General features: G+C 35.5%; 2 long non-coding RNA genes across 3 annotated transcripts in view; one reads left to right on the forward strand and one right to left on the reverse strand.

The window, feature by feature from the left end:
• Window positions 1–25,457, reverse strand: part of LOC118553701 (uncharacterized) — a 258,776-nt gene that overhangs the window by 34,358 nt on the left and 198,961 nt on the right. The window lies entirely within an intron of this gene.
• LOC144378954 (uncharacterized) lies at window positions 982–22,495 on the forward strand. The gene is made up of 3 exons (XR_013440898.1): window positions 982–1,071; window positions 2,367–2,439; window positions 22,385–22,495. It is a non-coding gene; the product is annotated as an uncharacterized LOC144378954 (long non-coding RNA).

Consider the following 25,457-nt stretch of genomic DNA (forward strand, 5'->3'; position numbering starts at 1 on the left):
AAAACACCAAACCAAACTGATTAAAATGAAAAAAAAGTAGAATAGTCCCATTAAATAAATAAAAGTCATAATTAAAAGGTAATCAAAAAGCACAAACTTCCAGGTATAAAATAAGTACTGGGAATGTAATGTACAGTATGGTGACTATAGTTAATAGTACTGTATTGTATATTTGTAAGTTGCCAAAAGCTAAGTGTGGTGATAGATGTTAACTAGATTCATTGTAGTGATCATTTTGCAACATATGCATATATTAAATTACTATGTTGTACATCTAAACTTCCAATAAAATGCATGTCAATTATATCTCAATTAAAAAAACAAACCTTACCTCCAAGAAAATGCTGGGCTCAGATGGTTTCACTGGTGAATTTTATTAAGCACTTAAAGAAATTATCTCAACTATAATATAACTTTTTCTGATTTTTTTCCCCATAGAAATGTGCACTTAAGGGAATAGTCTGAGTTTATTTCCTGAATGGAGATATTTAGAACTCAGGTCTGGCCAATAAGGAATTTGACTATAATTTCAAGTGGGTTATACTATTACTGAGCTTATCCATTTGTTCTTCAGCTAACATTTGACACTGACCCTTCACTTCAGCCAGTCCCCCTCCACTCCCACCCCCAACAGAGGCTGATGCACAAGAAGAGAAAAGACAAACGTAGGAACCTGACACTGCTGTTGGACAAACGAATCAAAGTTAGAGTCTTCTTGAAGGTGATTAAAATCAAAATTGACATAAAGTCAGTGTGTTTGAAAGAAGAAAAAAAAAAGGAGCACTGGTAAATTTGAGCCTAGATCAAGGTGAGTTTTGCATTTCATAAACAAAAATGCTTCAGGCCAAATATTTGATGGACTAGACTAATTGCAATTCCTTTCAATCTTTTTATCACAGGGTACTTGCTGCAGATAAAAATGAAGTAAGAAAGGACAGCCTTTTATGTGCTTTTCTTTCTCGTTCTAACAATTGCCATTCTGGCTTCTAGCAGAAAACTTCCCCAAACATGAAAGAGAAGAGGCAAAAGCGAGGAAGGGAATGCTGTGTGTCTGTGAACAGACATTGGAAGGTAAGCTTTCAAGAAAGAAGGAAAGTTCTGGCAAGTTTAAGCAGCATACTTTCACTATATCTTGAGGGCCTGGACTGCAGTGCATGTACTAATGTTGCAGGTCAGGTTCCCCAGAAAGTTGCCTAGGAGATGGAGCTTAGTCTACACAAAGTTTTGAGGGGATTGCTGTCAGGATCAACACGTGTGCAGGATGGTAAGGAAGCAGAGTTGGGCCAAGGGAAAAGCTGAGCTGCAGTGCAGTAACAACACATAGGGCAAGCCCAAGGGGAGCCCTGGGGTCGGAAATGTCCTTTAGATACATCCTGAGTTGGGGAAAGGGGACCCAGCCTTCAACCAATCTGGGGATGCATCTCGCCCTCTGGAGAAAGTGATCTCATCCAATGTGCCTCTCTTCGGGGGAGAGCAAAGCCCAGAGATATCAGCCAGCAACACACTCAGCAGTTAAGGGAATTAGTCCTTCCTTCTTGGAAGAGGAATCCCGGCAGGGTAACCCAGCATCCATTACTGTCCACTTTTACATGTCTTTGCTCCTCTTGCTTTACCTAAGCCCTAAACATCATTCCTCCAGGACTCTGGTGATTGGTTTTCCTACAGTAAACTTATTAGAGGAGAATTAACAGAGAAAACTCCAGCTCTCACAGTTACAGCTGTGATAAGTTATTGTCTCCTTATTCCACAATCTATCCTAGATCCTCTTCTCCTACAGTTAATACCTGTGTTAGTCTTGGTGGCTTAGCTGGTGGGGCAACCCAAAGTCATATCTGATTGCCTAAACCCCAGGTCATTAAGCCCTTTTGAGACTGTGGCTACTATATTTGTCCATTTACCATCGAAACTGGGCAACAAAGTACTAAGAGATAACCATATACCAAACATATTCCTCCCTGTCCCCAATGTGTCATAACAGCCTTCCTCCTGATGTTCAGACCAATTGCCTCTATCAATATGGCGCTCCTGTCCTTGACATTGGTTTCTTAGCACGAGGAATATGAAGTACACAGGCATAAATCGTACTTTGCATTTCCATGGTGGGTGTTTTCCACCTTAGGAGCAAATACCACTAAACACACAGAGGTCAGAATTTCTGAAAAAGGAAGCAGAAATTCCCTATGGGTCATTCTTACTTTCACCCTTTGACTCCTGGCACCGTGTATTCTAACTAATGAGGCACAGCACCATATAGTAGTCATTGATTTGAGTATATACTGTGTCCTGGAAGATGACTCCCTATCCTTGCATGGTTTCATTTTTGAGCCTTATCTGTGACAAATATAAGCTATTCTATTGCTCTTCAGTGCCCGCTGGTATGCGACAGGACCTGTGGATCTTCGGGTTGTGGGCCCACTGTTGCACCTCCTTTGCCATAAAGTGAGTCTCTTAGTCCAGAGTTTTTGAACAGTGGCATATTGACATTTTGGGTGAAATAATTCTTTGTTATGGGGAACTATCTTATACGTGGTAGGACGTTTAGCAGCAACTCTGGCCTCTAGCCACTAGATGTCAGTAGCATCCTCCCAGTTGTGCCAACCATCTGTGTTTCCAGACTTTGCCAAATGTCCCCGGGGGGAAATCACCCCTGGTTAAAAACACTACCTTAGTCTGATGCAATGTTATTGGGAATTCATGTGGATGAATTAAACTTTCTGTAATCCCACAGATAATGACGCCATCTGAGGTTCTTCAAACAGGAAAGGCAAATCCATACCTAGAATATGTGTAGATTCAAAAAGTGCTAATCCAAAATGAATGAAGGTCTCTTCTAGGATGGAATGAGTCCAATATATTCAGCTTGCCAGTAGATGGTTGCTTGGCCTCTTGAAGGAATGGTGCTTATTTGGGGGTTAGCATTGGTCTCTCTTGCTAACTGTTGGGTCATTTAGCAGAGGCAGAAGTTATATCAGTCTCAGTAAATGGGAGATCATATAGCTGGGCCCATGCACAGCCTCCATCCTTGATACCATAGTTACTTTGTTTCTTTGTACCCAGTGTTCAAACACTGTCTCTGATGACAGGGAGAGCTGGCTAACATGGACTGGCTGGCATTTTGTCTACTCTGCTTTGTTTAATGCCTGTTCTAGGGTAGATGTTCTCTTGTGGACACAAACATGCAATACAAAGATCTTCACACTTTATGCCCACTCCCATGAGTCCATCCACAAATCTTGACTGCAGACATTTTTGTCCCTGATCTTCCCAACTTTTTCCTTCCAAGCTATTTGTCACCCATGAATTTACATAGATTTTAATCCTGGGCTATTTTCTTTCCACCAAAAGAGGAATATCAGTTGTACCACCTAGAGCTCTGCCTATTGAGAAGATTTTCCCCAACTAATGTCTTTCAAGGTCACCATGGAGAGGGGCTATAGTGAAGTCCCAATCCACTTTTAGCTTGCATGCTCATACTTAGCTGACAGTTCATAAATCAGCTTTGCTCTTTATGCTTCATACAACTGTGGTGAATGAAACGTAAGTCTAAGCCTCCAGACTCTGCTGCTTGCTTGGGCCTTCTGATGCTTCCTGTGCCTAATCCTCATATACCATTTTTATCTTAAGACCTGCTAGGTCTGATGAAGTGTAATTTGACCTCTTTGACTATTATTTCTTAATCTCTAGAATGAGATTTAATGAAATAACATCTCTATAACATCTTTTCCAATTCTAGAATTCTATGAGAGGAAGCATAATTTTGTATTTGAAGGATGATAAACATTGGCAGCTATTGTACCCTTGCTTTATGACCATGGGTCCTCACATGGTTTTATCTATGAATACCTCAAATCCCCTTTTTATCACCATCCTGACCAGTTACATCATCATTACTATGAGAAAACCAGTGTTTCCAAAGCCAATAAAAATTCTGTGCCCACAACAGCAACATTGCTTCAAGTGTTCACCACTCAGTTTCTTGCTCCAACTTGCACAATCATCTATACACCCAATTCATAGTAAATGCTACATTTAGAATTATAGACTAGAGGATATCTCTGGGAGAAACCTTAAAAATGAACTACCTAAGCCTCCTAGCCACATATAGCCTAATCTGTCAGAGGGAAAACTCAGGTTCATTGGCCCACTTGGGAGCTCTGTGGTCTTTAATACTTTGGGTGCGCTTAGTCAGGTCTGCAAAGAAAGAAGATTCAAGAATGGATTCACTAAACAATCAGTGAGAGCTATTGACTAAGTCAGAGAGATACCTTGAAGTGGGGACTGTGAGGCATGAGGATTGCTGCTTAATTTATTTGCAATGAGAAAATGATTTTAAAGTTAATTAAAAACACTTTGATATAATCTGAAAGAGTGAGAGTTTGACTTCTTCGCCGATTCGGATGCCTTTTATTTCTTTTTGTTATCTGATTGCTGTGGCTAGGACTTCTAGTACTATGCTGAATAGCAGTGGTGATAGTGGACATCCCTGCCGTGTTCCTGACCTTAGGGGGAAAGCTCTCCGTTTTTCCCCATTGAGAACGATATTCGCTGTGGGTTTTTCATAGATGGTTTTTATGATATTGAGGTATGTACCCTCTATCCCTACACTGTGAAGAGTTTTAATCAAGAAAGGATGCTGTACTTTGTCAAATGCTTTTTCTGCATCTATTGAGAGGATCATATGGTTCTTGTTCTTTCTTTTATTAATGTACTGTATCATCTTGCAGCACAGGAATAAATCCCACTTGGTCGTGGTGAATAATCCTTTTCATGTACTGTTGGATCCTATGGGCTAGTATTTTGGTGAAAATTTTTGTATCCATGTTCATCAGGGATATTGGTCTGTAATTCTCCTTTTTGATGAGGTCTTTGTCTGACTTAGTCAGAATAGCTAAAATTAACAAATCAAGAAACGACAGATGTTGGCGGGGATGCGGAGAAAGGGGAACCCTCCTACACTGTTGGTAGGAATGCAAGCTGGTGCAGCCACTCTGGAAAACAGTATTGAGGTTCCTCAAAAAGTTGAAAATAGAGCTACCATATGACCCAGCAATTGCACTACTGGGTATTTACCCCAAAGATACAAATGTAGGGATCCGAAGGGGTACATGCACCCTGATGTTTATAGGAGCAATGTCCACAATAGCCAAACTATGGAAAGAGCCCAGATGTCCATCAACAGATGAATGGATAAAGATGATGTGGTATATATATACAATGGAATATTATGCAGCCATCAAAAAAATGAAATCTTGCCATTTGCAGCGACGTGGATAGAACTAGAGGGTATTATGTTAAGCAAAATAAGTCAATCAGAGAAAGACATGTATCATATAACCTCACTGATATGAGGAATTCTTAATCTCAGGAAACAAACTGAGGGTTGCTAGAGTGGGGGTGGGTGGGAGGGATGGGGTGGCTGGGTGATAGACATTGGGGAGGGTATGTGCTATGGTGAGTGCTGTGAATTGTGTAAGACTGATGAATCACAGACCTGTACCTCTGAAACAAATAATACATTATATGTTAAAAAAAAAAAAAGAAGAAGAAGAAGAAGATAGTAGGAAGGGAAAAATGAAGGGGGGGAAATCGGAGGGGGAGATGAACCATGAGAGACTATGGACTCTGAGAAACAAACTGAGGGTTCTAGAGGGGAGGGGGGTGGGGAGATGGGTTAGCCTGGTGATGGGTATTAAAGAGGGCATGTATTGAATGGAGTGCAGGTGTTATACGCAAACAATGAATCATGGAACACTACATCAAAAACTAATGATGTAATGTATGGTGATTAACATAACATAATAAAATAAAATAAAATAAAAACACTTTGAGAAAACTAAGCAGATTGTATTAGTTAGGGTTCTTCAGAGAAACAGAACCAATAGGATGTGTGTGCATGAGTGTGTGTGTATGTGTGTGTGTGTGTGTAAGAGATTTACATACATATATATATATATGTGTATATATATATATATATATATATATATATATATATATATATAAAGATTTATTTTAAGGAATTGGCTCCTGTAATTATGGAAGCTGTCAAGTTCAAAATCTGCAGGATGGGCAAGCAGGCTGGAAACCCAGAGAAAAGCCAATGTTACAGTTTAAATCCAAAGACTGTCAGGCTGGAAACTCAGGGAAAAGCAGATGTTGCTATTCAGGTTCAGAGTGTTGCAGAATTCTCTTATGCTTGGGAGCTCAGTCTTTTATTCTTCAAGCCTTCAACTGATTGAATGAAGCCCATCTACACTATGGAGGGCAATCTGCTCTACTCAAAGTCCACCAATTTAAATGTTAACCTCATCTAAAAGCACTCTCATAGAAATATCCAGAATAATGTTTAACCACATATTTGGGCACCATGGCCCATCCAAGTTGACACATAAAATTAGCCATCACACAGATTATAAAATAATTTTGTTTCAGAATTATTTTCAGAAACAAATTTTGTTCATGCTACAACATTATAATTGGATACTACAGTATGTATCATTTATTTCCATTTTTGGAAAATTGGCAAACATTTTGAAACCCTCAAGTGACAACAAATTAATGAAGGTCTGCTTAAGTCCAGTGATAATTACTGTATTTCCTGATTTTAAAAGATATAATTCCATTGCTTGCTAAAACTTTAGCTTACAAATACTTTTTTTTTTGTATTTGACCTTGTGCAACAGTTTGCTCACCACTGATTTAGTATCCCTCCCCTCTTTTTTAAGGGGAGAAAAACAAAGTCCTGAGAAATCTATGATATGGTAAAGAGTTTAATGTCAATCTTTGAAATACTTACTTTTTCCTCTAAAGATTTATTCAAATAAACAAGTTGAAACATGAATCATGTTTATTTATTTAACCTAAACATAGTGAAAAACTTTTAATTCCATTGCTAATACAAAATGTGCTTTGTATGTGGAAATTGTTCAATGTCCAGTTCAATGCCCACATATTCATTACTCATGTTCACCTCTTTTTGGTAACAGTACTTTTTCTCAGATGTTTAGGAAAGTTTAGGTCTTATTTTACATGTCTTTGATATCTGATTAAAGAAAAAAACCACAAGTGACAAGATACATTCATAGACACTCTTAAATCCACTTAAAATTTCGAAATCTTAAGCTGAGCAGTATCTAAGTTTTACTCACACATAATTGTCCTCATAATTGTGCTAACAAGTAGTAGTTAATTGGAAAATTATTGTAAAAATTACTTTAGCAAGCTTATTTTCCACAAAAATATGCAAATCTTTCCATAATTTTCACAGTGCTAGTTCTATTTCAGTGACCATGATTTATTTATCCATCATATATGTCATTTAATTTACATTAAAAATTACAGAAGTAATATGTTTGTTGAAACTATATTCAAATAACAGAGGAACATATAAAGTAAAAAGGGAAACAATTCCCTTGCCCCTAAAATTAGGAATTCATATTGATCTGCTTCTTCAATGACTGTATAATGTGCCCGGGTGTGAATATAATATAATCTGTCCAATCATTCCATTATTTATTATTTCTGGTTAGTCATGATCATAAATGATGCATAGTGAATATATTTATTTATCCTTGTGCATGACTGTTTCTTTACACTGGATTTCTACAAGAGCCACAACTGAGCCAAAGACTATGGAAAATTTTATATTTTATTATTTATTACCAAATTTCTCTCCAAAAAAATCTGTGATAAAATTAATATTCCCACAAACGGGTGTGCACCCATTTCCCTACCAATGTTGGAAATTATCCATCTTTTAATATAGTTAAAATATATAAAATATTGTTTCCAACTGAATATTCTTTTAATGTTACTTAACTCCACAGTGCAATGATCCGTAATTATTTTTAAAAGCTAAAATTTTTAAGTATTGATTGTAGTCACTCTTTCATGCTCTTTTATTATTCTTGTTATTTTATTTCTATATAAGGTCAGTATGTACTCATCCTAGTTTATCAGTCATTGCCTGTAGGAGTCTACTTCCTGGTAATCAGGATCTATATCTCTATCTTTATAGCTGTGTCTTTGTAATTTGACTCAAGCATTCAGTTTAATGGCTGACTCCATACAATAATCAAGTAGTGAATCTGGAATCTCCCAATGCCAAGGCAACAGTACATTTATCATTGGTAATCTCAGATTCCACTAAAAACTGTCTTTAATAAAAAGCTCACCACACTACAGATGGCTTCTGCAAAAAACTACTAGAGATTATTCATTATGATTCCTGCTACATTACTTACTAGAGTTTCATTTTATGGAAACATAGTAACACTGCAAATATTTTCACAAATTGACCAAAAATATAATATTTATTGTTGGGCAACATAATAGTAATAAATATGCTTGGACAAAAGGATACCATAATAATTTATATGAGTAGTTAATAATTGAGTATTTATGAGTATTTAATAATTGAGTATAAATCCAGAATTTATCACTGCATCATTGCAGACTGTTAATGACTTTTACAAATGACACTGAAAGAATTTCTCTAATACAGAATGGGAGAAGTAACTGACAGCAAGAAATTACCTTAAATGGAAATTGTCCTAACCCCAAATACCTGTAGGAAACATAATTTTCACTCCAAAATTTGAAAATAAGTAATTTTCAGTAGCAATTTGACGTTGTAAACCTTAATTTTGGTGACTTCTACTGGACACTTTTTAAAAATTAATTTTAATTTGGGGATAATTCACAAGCAGTTGTAAGGAATAATATAGAGATCTCATGTAACTTTTACCCAGTTTTCCCCAAATTATAACATCTTGCAAAACTGTTATACATTATCACAACCAAGATATTGATGTGGACACATTAAAGATGCATCACATTAAACACAATGAACCAAAACCTTTGGGATGTAACAAAAGTGATTCTAAGAGGGAAGTTGATCGCAAGACAGGCTTACCTCAACAAGCAAGAAAAATCTCAAAGAAACAATCTAACCTTACATGTAAAGGAACTAGAAAAGGAAGAACAAACACCCCAAACGAGCAGAAGGAAGGAAATAATAACGATTAGAGCAGAAATAAATGATAGAGAAACTAAAAAAACAATAGAACAGATCAATGAAACCAGGAGCTGGTTCTTGGAAAAGATCAACCAAATTGACAAACCTCTCACCAGACTCATCAATAAACAAAAAAACAAACAAATCAGTAATAAGAAAAAAAGAGAGGACCCAAATAAACAAAATCACAAATGAAAGAGGAGAAATAAAACCCAACACTACAAAAATACAAATAATTGTAAGAGAATATTATGAAAAATTGTATGCCAACAAACTGGACAACCTAGAAGAAATGGATAAATTCCTAGAAACATATAATCTATCAAAACTGAAGCAGGAAGAAATAGAAAATTTGGACAGACTGATTACCAGCAATGAAATTGAATCAGTAATCAAAAAAACTCCCCAAAACAGAAGTCTAGGACCAGATGGCTTCACAGGTGAATTCTACCAAACATTTTAAAAAGAGTTAATATCTATTATTTTTAAACTATTCCAAAAAATACAAGAGGAAAGAAAACTTCCAACTTCATTCTATGAGGCAAGATACCCTGATACCAAAACCAGATAAAGATACCATAAAAAAAAGAGAACTATTGGCCAGTGTCTCTGATAAACATAGATGCAAAAATACTCAACAAAATACTAGCAAACAGAATCCAACAATACAGTAAAAAAAAAAAAAAATCATTGACCACAATCAAGTGGGATTTATTCCCAGGATGCAAGGGGGGTTCAATATTCACAAATCAATGTGATCCATCACATCAATAAGAAAAAGGATAAAAACCATATGATTATTTCAATAGATGCAGAAAAGCATTTGATAAAGTACAACATCCATTCATGATAAAAACCCTCAACAAAGAAGGTCTAGAGGGAACAGACCTCAATAAAATAAAGGCCTTATATAAAAAACCCACAGTGAACATCATATTCAATGGGGGAAAACTGAGAGCTTTTCCAAGGATGTCCACTCTCACTGCTTTTATGCAACATAGTACTGGAAGTCCTAGCCACGGAAATCAGACAGGAGAAAGAAATAAAAGGCATCCAAATTGGTAGGGAAGAAGTAAAACTTTCACTATTTGCAGATGACATGATACTACATACAGAAGACACTAAAGACTCCACCAAAAAGCTACTAAAGTCAGAGGCTACAAAACTAGTAAAATTGCAGGACACAAAATCAATGTACAGAAATCTCTTGCATTTCTATACACTAATAATGAAGTAGCAGGTAGAGAAATTAAGAAAACAATCCCATTTACAATTGCACCAAAAATATTAAAATACCTAGGAATAAACTTAGCCAAAGAGATGAAAGACCTGTACTCTGAAAACTATAAAACACTGATGAAAGAAATTGAAGATGACCCAAAGAAATGGAAAGACATTCCATGCTCGTGGGTTAGAAGAAAATATTGTTAAAATGTCTAAAGTACCCAAAGCAATCTATAGATTTAATGCAATCCCTATCAAAATACCAACACCATTTTTCACAGAAGTAGAAGAAACAATCCTAAAATTTGTGTGGAACCACAAAAGACCCTGAATAGACAAAGAAATTTTGAAAAAGGAAAATAAAATGGTAGGCATCACAATTCCAGACTTCAAGTTATATTATAAAGCTGTAGTTATCAAAACAGTACGGTACTGGCAAAAAAAAAAAAAAAAGGACACATAGCATCAATGGAACAGAATAGAAAACCCAGAAATAAACCTATAATTATATGGTCAATTAATCTTCAACAAAGGAGACTAGAATATGCAATGGGAAAAAGACAGTCTCTTCAACAAATGGTGTTGGGAAAACTGGACAGCTACATGCAAAAGAATGAAACTGGACCACTTTCTTATACCATACACAAAAATAAAGTCAAAGTGGATTAAAGACCTATGAGACCTGAAACCATAAAAATCCTAGAAGACAGAACATAAGGTAATTTCTCTGACATTGGCTGTAGCAACATTTTTCTAGATATGTCTTAAGGCAAGGGAAATAAAAGCAAAAATAAACTATTGGGACTACATCAAAAGAAAAGTTTTCTGTACAGCAAAGAAAACAATCAATGAAACCAAAAGGCAACCTGCGGAATGGGAGTAGATATTTGCAAATGACATATCTGATAAAGGGTTACTATCCAAAATATATAAAGAAATTGCACAACTCAACACCCAAAAAACAAATAATCCAATTTTAAAATGGGCAGAGGACATGAACAGACATTTCTCCAAAGACAGATAGCCAACAGACACATGAAAAAATGCTCAACATCACTTATCATCAGGGAAATACAAATCAAAACTACAGTGAGATATCACCTCACACCTGTCACAATGGCTAAAATCAACAATGCAAGAAACAACAGGTGTTGGCAAGGATGTGGAGAAAGCGGAACGCTCTTTCGTTGTTGGTGGGAATGCAAACTGATGCAGCCATTATGGAAAACAGTATGGAAGTTCCTCAAAAAGTTAAAAATAGAACTTCCCTATGATCCAGCAATTGCACTACAAGGTATTTACCGAAAGAATACAAAAATACTAATTCAAAGGGATACATGCACTCTGATGTTTATACCTGTATTATCTACAACAGCTAAATTATGGAAACAGCCCAAGTGTCCACTGACTGACAAATGAATAAAGAAGATGTGGTATGTATATACAATGGAATATCACTCAGCCATAAAAATGAATGAAATCTTACCATTTGCAACAACATAGATGGAGCTAGAGAGTATAATGCTAAGCAAAATAAGTCAGTTAGGGAAAGGCAAATACCATATGATTTTAAGAAACAAATGAGCAAAGGGAAAAAAGAGAGAGAGAGGCAAACCAAGAAGGAGACTCTTAACTATAGAGAACAAACTGATGGTTACCAGTGAGGAGGTGGGTGGGGGGGATGGGTGAAATAGAAGATGGGAATCAAGGAGGGCACTTGCTGTGATAAGCACCGGGTGTTGTACAGAAGTGTTGAGTCACTCTAGTGCACACCTGAAATTAATATAACACGTATGTTAACTGAGAATTTAAATTAAAAAAACCTTAATATACAAAAATAAACAGGATTTATTGATTAAAAAAAAGATGCAGCACATTTCCGTCACCACAAAGATCTCTTATTTTGCCCTTGTATAGCCACCTACTTCTCTCCTATCTTCCTTTCCCTCCCACCTATTTCTAACTCTGGGAACTACTAATCTGTTCTCCATTTTTACAGTTTTGTTATTTTAAGAATGTTACATAAATGAAACTCTATAGTGTGTTACCTTTTGGGATTGGTATTTTTTAATGTAGTATAATTCTTTGAAGATTCATCCAAGTTGTTATGTGTATCAATAGTTAATTCCTTGTTATTACGGAGTTATATTTGATGATATGAATATACCACAGTATTTTTAATCATTCATCCATTAAACAATATCTGCCCCCATCCCAGTTTATATTACATATGATACTCCTATGAACATTTGTGTACAGGTTTTTGTGTGAATGTAAGTTTTCATTTCTCTGGGATAAATACCCAGGAGTACAATTGCTGGGCTGTAGGGCAGTTACATGTTTGGTTTTTAAGAAACCAATAAACTGTTTTCCAGAATAGCGAGATCATTTTAAATTCCCACCAGCAACGTACAAGCGATCTAGTTTCTCCACATTCTTACTAGCATTTGGGTTGTCACTATTGTTTTCTTTTAGTCATTTTGATAGGTGTGTAGTACTATCTCATTGAGATTTTAATTTGCATTTCCCTGATGGCTAATATTGTTGAACATCTTTTCATGTGCTTATGTGCTATCTCTGCATCTTGGCCAGTGAAATGTTTTTGCCTGTTTTCTAATGGTGCTGTTTTTGTACTAAGTTTTGAGTCTTCCTATATTCTAGATACTCACCTCTTGTTAGATATGTGGCTTGAAATTTTTTTTTAGTCTGTGGCTTGTTTTGAGCATCTTAACAAGGTCTTTCGCTGAGCAAAAGTTGTTGTTTTATTTTAAATTTTGATGAAATCAATGTATTACTTCCTTTTGACCATGCTGTTGGTATCAAGTGCAAGAAGTCCTTGCCTAGTCTTTGATCCCTAACATTTTCTCTTTTCTCTTGTTTCTTTCTAAAAGTATTATAGTTCTATGTTTTACCATTAAGTTCATGATCCATTTTGATTTATAGTTTACATAAGGTATGAAGAGGAGGCTGAAGTTCATTTTTTTTGCCTATGGACATCCAATCACTCCAGCACCATTGATTAAAAAAGTTATTTTTCTTCCACTGCATTGCTTTTGCCCCCTCATCAAAAATCAGTTGGGTATAATTGTGTGAGTCTATTTCCAGGTTCTTTATTCTATTGCATTGATCTCTGTGTGTATTCCTCCACCACCATCACACTATCTTAATTGCCATCACTATATAATAAGTCTTGAAATCAGGAAGAGGAGTTTCTTCCACTTACTTTTTTTAAAAATTGTTTTAGCTATCCTAGCTCCTTTGCCTTTCCATGTACATTTTAGAATAATCTTTCTCTCACTACACAAAAACTTTGCTGGGATTTTGATAGAAATTGTGTTAAACCTGGATGGGAATTTGGGGAAAACTGACATCTTTATTATGTTGAGTCTTTCAATTCACAAACACTGCATGGCTCTATACTTATTCACATCTTCTTTGAGCTCTTTCATCAGCATTTTACAGTTTTCAGCATATGTGCTTATTAGATTTATACCTAAATTTTTCATTTTTTTTGAGTGAACAAAAGTGGCATTGTATTTTTAATTTTGATGTCTGTGTGTTCATTGTTAGTATACAGAACTGCAATCCACTTTTATTTTATTATTTTTTAATTAAAAAGATTTTTATTGCATCATTTCCCACCTGCAGCTGGGCTGCTGCTGTGGACACCGCTGACCCCGCTGACCTTGCTAACCATGCCTGACACCTGTGGGAGACCTATAATTAACTTGTATATGCTTATCTTGTATCCTGCAATCTTGCTGAACTCACTTATCAAGTCCAGGAGTTTTTATAGGTTCCTTGGGATTTTCTACAGAGACAATCATATCCTTTACAAATATGAACAGTTTTATTTTTTTCCTTTATAATCTGTGTGGATTTTTTTTTAATTTTAATTTTCTGGGCAGTTTTAGATTCACAGAAAAACTGAGAGGAAGGCACAGAGATTTTTCATAGACCCCCTGCCCACACACATGCATTGCCTCACCCATTATCAACATCCCTCACCAGCGGGTACCTTTATTACACTAGATGAATCTACACACTGACACATCATTATCACCCCAAGGGCCATAGTTTACCTTAGGGTTCACTCTTGGTGTTATACAGTCTGTTGGTTTGGACAAATATATAATGACTTGCATCCACCATTATAGTATCATGCAGAGTATTTTTCACTGCCCTAAAAATCCTCTGTGCTCTGCCTACTCATCTCTCTATTCCCCAACCCCTGTCAACTGCTGACTTTTTTACTATCTCCCTCGTTAGTTATTTACAGGATGTCATATGGCTGGAATCATACAGTATGTAGTGTTTTCAGAGTGGCTTCTTTCACTTAGTAATATTCATTTAAATTTCCTCTATGTCTTTTCATGTTTTTTTTAAGACTTTATTTATTCATTTGTCAGAGAGAGCACAAGCAGGTGGAGCATCAGGCAGAGGGAGAGGGAGAAGCAGGCTCCCCGCTGAGCAGGGAGCCCAATGCGGGGCTCGATCCCAGGACCCTGGGATCATGACCTGAGCCAAAGGCAGACACTTAACCGACTGAGCCACCCAGGTGTCCCTCTTCTCATGGTTTGAAGCTCATTTCTTTTTAGAGCTGAATAATATTCTACTATCTGGATGTACCACAGTTTATTTAACCATTCACCTCCTTAAGGACATCTTGGTTGCTTCCAAGTTTGGGCAATTATAAATAAAGCTGCTATAAACATCTGTGTACAGTTTTTGTGTGGACATAAGTTTTCAGCTCTTTGGGTAAATACCAAAGAGGGCAATTGCAGGATTGTATGGTAAGAGTATGTTTAGTTTTGTAAGAAACTACCAAACTGTTTCCCAAAGTGGCTGTGCCAGTTCATTCTCATCAGCAATGAATGAGAATTCCTGTGGCTCCACATTCTCACCAGCATTTAACGTTAGCATTCCTGATTTCGGCCATTCTACTTGACGTGTAGTGGTATCTCATTGTTTTAATTAGCACTTCCCTGATGACATATAATATGGAGCCTATTTTCATACACTTATTTGCTACATCTTCCCTGGGGACATGTCTGCTAAGATCTTTGACCCATTTTTTAATTGGGTTATTTGTTTTCTTATTGTTGAGTTTTTCGAGTTCTTTGTATATTTTGGGTAACAGTTATCAGATGTGTCTTTTGCAAATATTTTCTCTCAGTCTGTGCCCTACCTTCTCATTATCTTGATATTATGTTGTGCAGAGCAGTTTTTAATTTTAATGAAGTCCAGTTTATCAATTATTGTTTTCATGGATCATGCTTTTGATGTTGTACCTAAACCACACTCAAGATCATCTAGATTTTCTCGTATGTTATCTTCTAGGAGTTTTATAGTTTTGCATTTTACATTTATGTCAATAATCCATTTCAAGTTAATTTTTGTGAAGTGTGTAAGGCCTATGTCTAGATTCATTTTTTTTGCACATGGATGTCCATTTGTTGAAAGGACCATCTTTGCTCCATTATATTGCCTTTGTTTCTTTGCCAAAGATCAGTTGACTCTGTTTATGTGGGTCTCTTTCTGCATGCTGTATTCTGTTCCATTGATCTATTTGTCTATTCTTTCACCAATACCACTCTGTCTTGATTACCATAGTTTTATAGTAGGTCTTGAAGTCAGGTGGTGTCAGCCCTCTAACCTGTTCTTTGACACTGTTGGCTCTTTTGGATCTTTTGCCTCTCCAAGGAAACTTGAGAACCACTTTATTGATAGCTACAAAATAATTCTCTGAGATTTTGGTTGGGATTGCACTGAATCTATAGGTCAGTTGAGAAGAACACACATCTTAACAATATTGAGTTCACAAATATGGACTATCTCTCCACTTAGTTCTTTTTTTTTTATTTCATTCATCAGAGTTTTGTAGTTTTCCTCATCTTGCACATATTTTGCTAGCATTATACCTAAGTATTTCACTTTTGGGGTGTAATGATTTCTATGGTTTCTATCTCCTTTTCTTGTCATATGGCATTGACTGGAATTTCCAGTTAACTATTTGAATAGGAGCAGTGAGAGCAGACATCTTTGGATTGTTCCTGATCTTAGGTGGAAAGCATTTGGTCTTTCATCATTAAGTCTATCTTTGCTGTAGGGTTTTTATTTTTGCTTTTGAAAATGCTCTTTATCATTTTCCCTCTATTCCTAATTTTCTGGGAGTTTTTATCATGAATAAATGCTGAATTTTTGTCAAATGCATTTTATGTACCAACTGATACCATCATGTGATTTTTATTCTTTAGACTGTTAATATGGTGTATTACATTACTGATTTTCAAATAATAAACTAGCTTTGCATCCCAGAAATAAATCCTGCTTTGTCATGATGTATAATTCTTTTTATATATTGCTGAATACTATTTGCTAATATTTTGTTAAGGATTTTTACTTTTTATTAATGAGGGTTATTAGTCTGAACTTTTCATTTTTGTACTATCTTTGTCTTGTTTTGGTATCAGGGTAATATTAGCTTCATAAAACTAACTGGGAAATGTTTTTTCCTATTCTCTTTTGGGAAAATATTGTGTGTATAATGGATGTTACTTTTTCTTTAAATATTTGTATAATTAGTTTCAAAATTATGAATTCAGTTCCCTTAATGGTTCTAGTGTTATTGCAATTATCCTTATTATCTATTTCTTATTGGGTGAGTTGTGATAGCTTGTGCTTTTTGCAGATTTGGTCCATTTATTCTAAGTTATCAAACTTATGTGTGTAGATTATTGATTTGAGACATCTTCTCTCTCTTAATACAAACATTTAGTGATATAAGTTTCCCCCTTAGAACTGTATTAGCTATGACCCACAAATTTTGATATATGGTATTTTAATTTTCATTCAATTCTATATATATATATATATGTTTTGAATTTTCCTTGAGACTTTCTCTTTGACCCATGGTTACAAATGTGTTGCTTAGTTTCCAAATGGTTAGAGGTTTTCTTGTTATCTTTTTGCTATTGGTATGTAGTTTGATTCCAATGTGGTCCAAGACCACACTTTTATATAACTTCAATTATTTTAAATGTGTTCTAGTTTGTGTTACTGCCCAGGATATCATTTATTTCAGCAAAGTTTTATGGATCTTTGAGAAGAATGTGTATTCTGCTGGTGTTGGGGAGTTTTCTATAAATGTCAATTCAAGCCTGTGGGTTGATGGTAGTGTTGAGTTCTTCTATATCTGTGCTGATTTTCTGTCCGGCTGTTCTATCAATTATTGAGAGAAGGATGTTGAAATCCTCAACTATAACTGTGGACTTGTTTATTTCTCTTTCCAGTTCTATCAGTTTTTGTTTCCCATATTTTACCGCTCTGTTCTTTGGTGCATATACATTTAAGGTTGCTAGCTCTTTTTGGTGAATTGACATTTTAACGTTTTGTAATGTCTCTCCATGTATCTGGTAATTTTATTTGCTTTAGTTTTAGCTTCCTCTGACACCACTGTGGCAGGTGAAGTGTGGGCATTACCTCATTACTGCTCGATGTGTTTCTAGTTTCCCTTTCAGCCTCTGTTGACTCCTGAAAAGAGAAGGGGCTCCTTATTACTGCTAGATGTGGGTGAGAATTCAGACCCCCCAGTAAGCATCCTCGGATACCACCCTGCTGGTAGAGAAAGGAGTGCATCCTACTGCTCTGCATGTGACACCAGAGAGTGGGAAGATGGCTTCATTACTTCTGGATGGTGGTGAAAATCCTGATGCTTCACTAGGCTTTCTCTGACCTTACCCCAATGTTGGGGGGCATTCCTCATAGCCGGATGATGGTGGAAGTCTAGAATCTCCTGTCAGCATTCACTGGCATGGGTGAGGGTGGGGCCAGATTTTTCTTTCCTATGGTATTTAGCTAAAGTAGAGCAGTTATTGTCTAAAACTTTTCTTTCTTGCTAGACCATCCTATTCCTGGTCCTTTAGCTAAGGAGAACAGGCTTTTGTTGGGGCTTTTTTGGTCCATATCTACTTGTGTTTCTGAGTTACCAGTTTCTTTAGTTTCAAGTCTGGGACATATGAGGCAAAAATAAAACACAGGGAATTCACCACTGTGTCATTTCTTGGGTCCTTCTTCTCAGTCTGCCTTCTTCTCTCATCTTTCAGTCTTCCCATGTTTGTTTTGTATATAATGACCAGGATTTTTAGTTGTCCATAGTGGAAGGAATAAGGAAAAGTATGTCTATTCCATCTTCTCCTTTCACTGACAAGTTTAATTGAACTCCTACCTCTCTCCATAAGCATTTGCATTTCAAAGAGATAGTCTGAAATCAGCTCCATTGACTGTATTATTTCAGTATAAAATGATCCCTCTCTACATATGCTTGGATGTAAAAAATGTGAATCATCTTAATTGCAATCAAGTTTAGCCTGTTGTCTTTGGAAAGATTCTACTGGATCAGCGATGCATAATCATAGACAAGCCCCAAACTATGCATATATAGCATCTTCTGATCTAATGATAATATGGCAAATTCAGCCAATATGTAAAAGATGCACATTATTAGCTGGCCTTTCAGGAAACTATTTGCAGGAGGAAATAAAAGAAAAACAGAAAAGATTTAGTTCATGAAACTTACAATAGAACAAATAGTAGGTGGGGGAAAATGCAACTTCTAACACCAACCACAACAGCAGCCTTTGGGAAAGGTTTTGTGTCATGTCACAAAAGTTCTCCAGTTTGTTCACTGGGGAAACACAAAATTTCTAGTGTTTTGGGGGGACACTACTTTAAAATATGTATCTCTAATGTCATTATATAAATTTAGACCAATATTAATATAAGAAAATATTTCTTTATTCAATATCAAAAACCAGCTCTGAGTACAATAAGCAACAAACCAATAGTCCTAGTCCCATTTCCACAATTTTTTTTTCTTTTAAGAATACTTTTTTCTAACTCTATAATTATTTTCTTACAGCACAACATAGGGTTTTAAGAAATATATCTGGAGGAATACTTGAAATTAAAAAAATTCTATCCTTTTAAATTTTGAAAGAGCAGTTACTATTTTAAGAAAAGAATAGCTTAGTTCTTCACACATACCTAAATGACTTTGTAGCAAGCCACAAAACTGAAAAAGCCACGATAAATTAATTGTTGTGTGATCTGATTCTGAGTGTCAATTATCAACTTGAACTAGGCCTATACATTTAGTATTGTGCTTTGGAATGAAATGTGGCCATGATAGAAGGAAGGGAAGAAGGGAAGAAAGGGAACAGTAAGGAAGGAGGGGGGAAGTGTGGAATGACAGAAGGGCAAAAGGAAGGAAAGAAGGAAGGGAGGAGGGAGGGAGGGAAACAAGAGAGGGAAGAAGGGAAAAGAAAAAGAAGGTTCAAATATTTCAAATAATTAGCACTTGTAGGGAAAACTATTATTTTTCATGCATATACTTCATTGGCTCTAACTTAAGAAACAAGGAAAATAAATAAAAAGCACTGGATTTTTTTTTTTCTTGCCTTCTCAAACTTCATTCCCATCTGTCTGCTAATAGTTCCCCAGTTTTACTATGGAGATCTATGCTTCCTAAGGGATGTGGTAAGCCTATTACCCAAGCCAGGTCAATCAGTATGTATAATAAAGAATAAGACCCAATAAAGCAACAATGTTTGTCTCTATACCTAAAATTTTGTTCATTAGCCTCATTCAACTAAAATATAGAGTCTATAATCATCTTGAATACAACCCATCTGAACGTCTTGATTGAGTGATGACCACAGTTTTGTAGAATATCCACCAGCATTCACTTGAAAATGCCCAGGTTTCCATATGGATTTCATATCCGTAAGAATGTTTACTGCTTGAAAAATGACTTTCTCCTTGAAAAAATTCAACCAGACTGGTCAAGACCAATGTGCTCTTAAAACAGTTAAGGCAACTGGTCTGCCTTAAATGCCACAGGCTACAATTTCCCAGACAAACCACGGTCAGAGCTCTCTACTGGATAATGTAAATAGGTAGGCTGTTCGTAAGACTTGCACATAATTTGCAGTATGATGCAGGGGAATATTTGTGGTCTTCTGTAGGCTATTTTATAACATTTTTCAAAAAACTTCTAAGAAATCATATCCACAGGAGGTATTACTTGAAGGTACTGGAAGGCATCAGCCTTTGATTACAGGGAAAAGTATTTCTGCTGAAATACAGTAAAGAATAGAAAAATATAGGGGCGCCTGGGTGACTCAGTCATTAAGCGTCTGCCTTCGGCTCAGTCATTAAGCGTCTGCTTCAGCCTTTGATTACAGGGAAAAGTATTTCTGCTGAAATACAGTAAAGAATAGAAAAATATAGGGGCGCCTGGGTGACTCAGTCATTAAGCGTCTGCCATGATCCCGGGATCCTGGGATTGAGCCCCACATCGGGCTCCTTGCTCGGCGGGGAGCCTGCTTCTCCCTCTCCCACTCCCCCTGCTTGTGTTCCCTCTCTCGCTGTGTCTCTCTCTGTCAAATAAATAAATAGAATCTTCAAAAAAAAAAAAAGAAAAATATATAACTTTTAATGGATTGAAGGCACATTCTGTAGTTCATTTATTGAAAACTGGGTTATGTCAGTTGACAATCAGAAGTAGGGTATACATTAGAGTTAAACATTCTGAAAATTTTCATGGTTTTACTCCTTTCATGGAGAAAGGAGTGCATCTTACTGCTCTGCATGTGACACCAGAAATGGGAAGATGGCTTCACCTTTATTTTAGAACTTTATTTTAGAACTAAGTTGACTGAGTACGATGATGTAAAAAGTTGGGTTGAGAGAAAATACACTCAGTTATTTGGTAAATAATTTCACATGAGGTATTTACTATGATTAATACTTACTAGAGCCTGAGGATTTAAAGCAATATCTGAGAGTTAAAGAAATGGGCATTTGCATGAGACAACCTAACACACAGAAACCCGTAAAAGCGATGGTTCCTAACCCACATTTGCTTTCATTGTTCTGTCAGTACCACATATTGGTGCTCTCTATATTAAGGAGCACTCAACTTAAACCTTGCCGGATCCAGCCATTTTTGGTCATTAAGGCAAATGTTTGCATCTGAAATGTCACTTCAAAGTGAAAAATGTGATTTGTGACATCTGTCGGTACGAATACATTTCTAAACAGCTATCTGGTTCCTTATATAATGTAAGCAGAATAGAAAATACATTTTTTATGGATCACCAGAATAAGGTATGAATGAAATACAGTCTCAGGATAATAGTATTTTAGACCATAAATATTCCAGTATAAATCCCTCATGACTAGATGGTAAAGAACAGAATCAGAACTCAGGTTCCTGGAAATATGTTCTGCCTTAACACACTGCCCCTTCCAGATATATATATATATATATATATATATATATATATATATATATATATATATATATATATCAATAATATAGAAATAAAAATCATAAAAATACCCACACACATTAAGTTTAGAAAAGTGACAGTTTTTTAAAAATCTCATACTCTCTAAATAAAAAGATAAAGACTATTAACAGTTTGATGGTGTATTTTTATCTGATTTATTTTTATTCTAGCTTTAAAAGAAGTCATAGTTGTACTAATGTAGCATCATATAATTTTAGAGCTTACTTTTCCATTTAATTTTATAATAAACACATACCATAGTTTCAAAACTTTTGTAAATATGCCTGGGTGGTGTTTCATTGAATTGGATGTTCCATAGTTTAGAAAATGATTTCTATTTTTGGTCTGACTTTGGAGTGAAGTCCTCCAGATTTAAATACTTTGCACTGATGCCTGAAAATAAAATCATTTTGCCTTACATTTCTTGTGACTTTAGGAGTGCAGTGTTCATTCTAGTTAAACTCAATCTTTTTCAAGAAGAATCTTAAGAAGAAAATCTCAATGGCAAAGTGTGAACAAGCAAAAGATCTGCCAATAATGGGAAAAGAGCTATCCCCATGATGTTGTAATTCTCAGAGCCAAGGAATAAGTCTTGGATATTTTGGGATTGGTTTGTCCAAATATCGGATGTGAAGAAGTCTTCAGGTTCACATTTTTCCTGGATTAGCCAGTCTTCGACTCTTTATCCTTATATAGAAATGGCTGGACTGGTCACATTTTAAAAAGAAATGAAGAAAAAATTTTTCAGGCCAAATCAAATTTTATGTTTCTGTTTCTCCCAAATTATTTTCAGATGCAAGAAAAAGCAAACCACACAGAAGAACTGCACACTGCAATGATGTTGGAATGCAAGTCTTCATCAGAAGGGAGGGAAAAACTTTGGATAATTCAACCACCAAATATGTGAACCACAAACAAGTGTAAACACACAGGTAGACACAACACACACACACACACACACACACACACACACACACAAACACAGGTTCGCCCTTTTCCCAGGAATTTTCATCAATGTAGTTTTTTTTTTTTAAGCTTATTAACAGCCCAGTAAAAGTATATAAAAATTTCATGTCTGTTTCCATGTTTAAATGCTTGGCTTTACAAATATTGCGAATATACAAAAACAAAACAAAACCTAAAAATAAAAAAATACAATCCATGGAATTCAGTTTCTTATGATCAGACCATACATAGCTGATTAAAATAAAAAATAAACTACTATGCTTCAAATCTTCCTCTAGGACCCAGGCCCCAAATCTTTTCCTAAAATATAGGTATTTTTTACCACAAATTGTCTTTTTTTTACCTCTATCATTTAGGCTCATTTATGTAGAGGGCAGAAAATTTCTACAGAATAAAGTTAGGGATTAAAGACACCCATCAGGTTGCCTTTTTCTTGGGTGCAAACAAGTTAAAACTAGGCAATTAAAGAATAGTGGCCTGATAGCAAATTGTAGTTTCTTTGCCAGTTGCCACACATTTTTAAAAGTATCTAGTTATGCATAAGTTATAGATTTTTAGAAATATTTTGACTTTTTAATTTTCTCTGATAATAAGATTTTCACCAGGCTATGAAATCTCTTTCAGGCATCTTTACAGTAAAATGAGAAACTTTGTATGACATCCAAATCTTTTGGGGAAACAGTAATGTCTTACATTTCTTGATTTTGTAGTTATTTTTCAAAGGTCTTATGCCATAAGATTATATGATTAATTCCATTCATTTCTTCCTTATTCCTTCATTGCCTTATATGTGTCAGGCATGGGATTAAGTTTTGGGGATTTCTACATGTATAACATAACACATATCCATAAAGGGTTTTCATTTGTCTACAGGTAAACAGGTAATTTAAAAGATGATTGGGCACTTTTATTTTTGAAAATATGGTAGGGTAGTTGTCCAGAAAAACTCTTCCAGAAAATAATACCTACAAATACTGAATAACTTTTTATAAAATGATATATTTTTGTTTTACTTGTCTGAACTGATGAAAAAGACAAGGAAATCTTAATGGGCAAATAGTAAGAAGGTATAAATGCAAAGAAGGAGGCAAGTTCCCAAATCACTGTTTGTCCTGAGGGCATCTGCCATACCTGGTAGCCCACAGCTGCATGGGCAAAGTAGAAACAAAGCCTGGAGTCTATGCAAGGGGAGATATAAGAGAAAAAAAAAAAAAATCCAAAACCCAAAGCCTCCAAATGGTGACATCCAGGTAAATGAACTGAGAAAGAACATTCTCAGAAGTAGATTGAAGGCATACAAACAACTGTGAATGAGAATCACCAAAATAATCAGACTCAAAATATTGTAGGTTTTGAAAAGACATGTATAGACTATGAAGTGAATATCAGTCACGTGTTTCAAATCATGAATCTGAAAATAAAGGCTTTAAACAGAATATAGTACAGAGACAAAGAAATTAAAAATATGAAATATAGTTAAACAAACCAGAAGATAAATAAGGTAACTGATGTTTCAGATGGAGAAAGAGAGACAGAGAGACAGAGAGAGTGAGGGAGAAAGATTGTAAACAAGGAAACATTCAAAGTGTGAATGATTTAGAATTTTCTAGTATTACTGAAGGATATCAACTTTTAGCTTCAGGAAGTCCAAATATAAAAAGCACATCCAGGTATACTGTTATAACATCAAAGATAAAAAGATCTTAAAAGAGAAACAAGATAAAATAACTTCAAACAAATAAAAATTAAACCAAAGCAGAACTCTCAATAATAACACTGGAAGTTAGAATATCTTCGAGCTCTGAAAGTAAATTCAGAAAGAAATGAAGAAGCTTCAGCTTAGAATTTTATACTCAATAAAACTATCTTTTGGGAATAAGGATGAAATGAAAACATTTTTTTTTTTTTTGGATTCCAAGGAAAAACTACTTGAATACTGAATACTGGAATTTGAGACATAATCCAAATTATAAAAATAATCTCTTACATTTTGTTCTGCTTTGTAATTTACAACATTCTTTCATATTTTTTCTCTTGCTTGAGCCATAGTAATGTGGTGATGCTCTTGCCCCAAATAAGAAGTTACATTTTTCCAAAGTTCAAAAAACAAGTTTTATTAATTAACTTTAAAATGACAAAAAAAAAAAAATATCTAATCAACCTAGCTGACTTGGAAAACACTGAAAAACATGTAAAGGGGAAGAAATCAAAATCATCCAATATCTCATTCCTCAAAGATAACCACTGTCAGTTAATATTTTGCTCCAAAACCTTCCTATAATTTTCTACACAGATGTCTTTTTATAGTGCACTTTTCCCTTGAAAATAGATCATAGGCATATTACTATGTCAATCATTTTTTTCCTATTACATTATTATTTTTTTAATGATAGATAGCCTTTATCATATGAATCTTGCTTAATCATTAAAACACTACTTAGCTACTGTGGATTATTAAATAGCAAATACTTGCTTCCCTCCCTTCCTACAGCAGATGATTTTCTAACACTGTTGATTTCAAGCTTGGCCATGGAACTTATTCTGGCCAACGGAAGTTAATGAATTTTATGCAGAAATGATAATTGTGCTTGCCCAAATTGGTTTGGCTCTGATGCTTTGATGACTCACTGTAGATAGTTTGGGACCCCAGAAAATAAGCACATCTGGAACAAATCTGAGCCCAAACTGGACCTTAGAGCCAAGTACTGTCACCACAGAGCAGCCCAGTCAAGCCAATCTAAATCAGCCAATCGTAGTTGATCTGCAGACACATAAGCATTAGAATAAATGCTTGCTATTGCAGATAACAGAGTTTGGAGATGCTTTTTTGCATGCATTACTGTGTCAACATCTGATGAATACAACTGGAATTGAACATTGAGGTTGTTCTCCAGTTTTGC

This window comes from Halichoerus grypus, chromosome 9 (genome assembly GCF_964656455.1).
Source record: "Halichoerus grypus chromosome 9, mHalGry1.hap1.1, whole genome shotgun sequence".
NCBI lineage: Eukaryota > Metazoa > Chordata > Mammalia > Carnivora > Phocidae > Halichoerus > Halichoerus grypus.